Source organism: Echinops telfairi, unplaced genomic scaffold (genome assembly GCF_000313985.2).
Source record: "Echinops telfairi isolate 266 unplaced genomic scaffold, ASM31398v2 ScPeMD7_9;HRSCAF=40, whole genome shotgun sequence".
NCBI lineage: Eukaryota > Metazoa > Chordata > Mammalia > Afrosoricida > Tenrecidae > Echinops > Echinops telfairi.
This window is the reverse complement of record NW_022103906.1, coordinates 88,078,012-88,082,326: the sequence shown is the minus strand read 5'-3', so window position 1 is coordinate 88,082,326 and position 4,315 is coordinate 88,078,012. Positions and strand designations below refer to the sequence as shown.

The window sequence follows — 4,315 nt, the reverse complement described above, 5'->3', positions numbered from 1 at the left end:
TCATCCAGCCTATCTTATTTAGACAGACCTGTGGAGATAATAGCATGCACAAAAAACAAGACAGAGCAAAACCAAGCAACAATATACAACAAAACAATAACAACAAACCAATGACAAAAAAAACAAAACACAACACAACAAGAAAGAAAAGCTTGTAGTTAGTTCAAGGATTGTTTGTTGGCCTTTAGGAGTGTTTTCTAGTTCACTCTGTTGGGGCACCATGCCCTGGCCCCAAAGTCCACCTTCAGCATTCCCTGGGGACCTCGCCACTCCATACCCTTGCTGTTCTGTTGCACCCCCTTAGTGTTTTGCCTCGGTGTTGCGGGATCCGATCGGGTGCAATTCTCACACTGTGTCTCTGGTGTTGTCCCCTGTAGGGCTATGGGTCAGTGAGGGGCATTTTTTTCCATTAAGATCACTGATCTAACCATAATTTACTTGTGAAGCTTGACCTTTAGTTTTGTTAGGTAAACCTATGTAACCTTATTTTAGGGGAAATATAGCACTTGCACCAAGATGTAATCCTTATGAATTTGGATGGCCCAAGTGATCAGTGAGGGCTCTCCTACGTAGTTGGTTAGAACTGGACTGCGTTCTCAATTTGTGCTTGAGTTGGGAATTGTTAGGCCTTTAGTGTCATGGCTATATTTTCTAGGATGTATAGTTTAGTCCGATACAAGCATTTCTCAGTGGTCATTCAAGACTCAAGGTGACTCCCATCAGATTTCTGGAGCTCTTTTTCATAGCTCATTTCTCTGTAGATCTCTTTCCTCAAGATGCCTCCTTCTTGGGCTTTGACCTCTATCTCCTCTACTAAAATAGGTAACCTTGCTCTGTTTGAATTCTGCTGCTCTGTTCTGTAGTTCAGAATGTAATTTTAGGGACAAATATGGGGCGATTGTAGGATTAATTTATGATGTTTCCTTTTTGTTTTACTCATTAAAAAATAAAACAGCACAACATACTGTTTGCTGTGACATCATTTCCCACTCATGGTGATGCTCTGTTTTACAGAGTGGCACTACAAGTAGTAGGGTTTTCTTGGCTATGTGTATGGTCTTTGTTCTGTAGCCAGTGAGTGGGTTTGAACGTCCAACATTCAGATTAGTTAGTAGTCAAGGACAAACCATTTGAGCCACCCAGATACCTTTGAGGCTAAGAGAAATATATATATTCTGGTCACATCAGGGTTTGTAAATGATATAGCTGCCACATACAACTAGAAACTGAAATATATATATATCCATTTCAGATCTTGGAAATAGATAGCAGAGGGCTGTTATACAAGACAGTAGGAAAGCTCCACTTCTGTCTCATAATATTTCTTAAGAATTCCTTCTCAATTACATTTTCCTGTCTATATTCATCATATTTAATATCGTGGGTAAAATAAGGCTATTCCCTCATCTTTCCATTCTTCTTAACTGCTTATGCACTCAGTTGATTTTGGTCAAGACTTTATGTCAGTAGACTAATAACTAAAGACAAACTTCTTAAACCCTAAATACTGAAGAGTCATACTGTGTTTAAACTATACCTCGGAATGTGTATTGTTGGCAAAAGTTAGTGATGTCAAAATGAGGAATCTCTAGGTGAGGTTTTAGATTTCTCATTCTTCTTAAAGTGCCTTGCTGAATTTATCCGTTCATTTTCTTCTGTCTTTGAATCTCTCATGCCACGCCAGCAAGCATTATTATTTTTATCCTGAAGATCGAGTTATAAAGAACCACTCCATTAAAAGCCTAAAATAAAATAATTGCTTCATAGAAAGGTGGCAAATAAATATTGTTTTCTAGGACGTCATTTCCTTCTCTGGCCTGGCTCCTGTCATTTAGATAGTTTAAACTCTATAGGCCTGGAAAAACTTATGAATAGGAAGGACAATGAATCATAAACTTCTCCAGAAGAGAAGAAAACCAGGCCCCTGTGAGCCTACCAGGCCTCCATGATTGCCTGCAGTATGTCAGCAGAAGCTCAGGGAAGGACTCTCTTAAAAAATAAAAGAAAGGTTCACTGATTCATAATTCACATCAGGAAGGACTCTTTATGTGATACGATTATCTAAGCTTTCCTTCATTACTTTATTGTGGTTGTGTTATGTGCCATCGAGTTGATTCCATCTCATAACCACCCTATGTACAATAGAATGAAACACTGCCTGCTCAGTGGTCCTTTGCCATCCGTCCAGTTGTTCCCAAGATTGAACCCATCCATGCAGCCACCATGTCAATGTTGTTGAAGGGATTGCTTTTTTTACTGCCCCACTACTTTACCACATATGGATTTATTAGGGTAAGGTTAATGTAAACAAGAAAACTATCGAATCCCTGCTCTACGATAGTTTTAGCCCAAAGAAAAAGTACCACAGGGGATTTGTGTACTATTTCTGGAGATAGTTTTAGCACAAAGAAAAAGTACCACAGGGGATTTGTGACTGTATTTCACAGTGAAATACTGTGTAACCAAAAAGCATTGAATAATGCGTTTGCTTTTTCCCCCTTAAATAAGCAAGTCTCTTAAAAATCTCACTCAAAGTCTTACTCCATCTCTAACCCAGGAATTGTCTCAGTGTTTTCCCTCTTCCTCTAATTTTCTTTTTAACTTGTTTGTCAGGAAAACTTTAGTCACTATTCAAATCTTCACTCAGATGCTTCTATATCATTTTGCTTCTTTCCAAATACTCTTGCCACTAGTGGGCCATAAATGGTCATCGGAGGGTCCTTTTTCAGGCTGTAGCATGTGTGTGTGGGGGCACCTGCTCTTCTGTTCTACGTTAAGAAGAAGGAGGAGTTTGGCTAAAATGACTTTGTGTTCTTAATACAATACCTGTTCACCTTTGAAGTATCATCAATTAGTAGTAGTATATCATTAAACTATTAGTATATTAATATACTATATAAATATAGTGTATATACTATTTATATTAATATGCTATAGATAGAATATATGCAATATAGACAATATACATATATAATATATAAAATATAGTTATATCATTAAATATATAATTATATGATGTAATAATATTAGTATATATACTAGTATATTAGTATGTTACATTATAATATATACTAATATTCTAGAATATATTAAAATATACTAACATATATATTAGCGTATAGTATCATATATAGCATATTAGTATAGTATATACAAATATGTACTAGTATATGTTAGCATATTACTAATATCAATTATTGAGACTAAATACATAGCATTTACTCAAAGTTACAGTAACTGTTATCGTGTCCCAGAAAGCATAAAAAAAGTTATATTTTGTTCATTTTGGGTTTTTCCTGTTTCTTGAATTTTTACCAACTCTTGCACTTCTCATAAAATTTGGTGGGCTGAGGTGGAAAGGGCTCTCAGTCTATGAGGAAATTTCTTTTGGAAAAGTTCTATGAGTTGCTCTACTAGATAAGAACTTAGAAATCATTAACCTAACTCCTTGATTTTTCAGATAAAGAAATGGAGACCCAGAGAAAGAAATTAACTTGCTCAGAATCACAGTCAGATGGTAAATTGATCAGGGGCTGCATTTCCTAATTGAAGGGAGAGAATTTATAGTCTTCATTTGTTCTTTAAAAGACAAGCAGAAAATTCAACTATGAAATTACCTAAGCAGTGAATTCAAGAAGAATAAGTCTATATATAGAAAAAGATAAAAAAGAAATCAGAAAAAATCTGTCTACTGAATAATGATCAAACAAAATCTCCGTAAGATGGCCATCCCTTCAAGGCTCCATCCGTACTCCTGGTAAAACTGAGCAAATGTGAGCTATTGATTACTCACTAAAAAAGTTCTGAGATGAGTAATGTCATTTTATTTCTTAGGTAATGATTATATTTTGGTTATGGAGCGAAGGCTTGTGTCTACCTGTGTATTCATAGCATGACTATGTATCATACATAGTCAAGGTACTGGTGTCTAGTTCCTGCCTTACCAAGATAGCAGATCAAATGATGAACATAGAGCTCATTTGCGGAGGTGCACGTCCTGGAAAGGGTGCCGTTGATGGTGCTGTCTTGATGTTGTTGTTAGGTGCACTTGAGCCAGCCCCCACTCACAGTGACTGTGCAACAGAACGAAACAGGGCCCGACTCTGTGCAGTGCTCACCATTGCGATTCTTAAGCCCATTGTGGCAGCCACTTTGTCATAACATCTCCATGAGGGGCTTCCCCCTTTTTTTATTGGCCCTCCACTTTACCCAGCATGATGTCTTTCCCCAAGGATTGGCCTCTCTTGACAACACATCCCAAGTGTGTGGCATGTTATTTTATGGTTGTCCTTTTCCATTGTCCAGCTTTCGCAGG

At 37.1% G+C, this 4,315-nt stretch overlaps 1 pseudogene; it reads left to right on the top strand.

The window, feature by feature from the left end:
- Nucleotides 1-817, top strand: part of LOC115868261 — an 8,669-nt pseudogene extending 7,852 nt beyond the window's left edge.
- The last annotated feature ends 3,498 nt before the right edge of the window (nucleotides 818-4,315 follow it).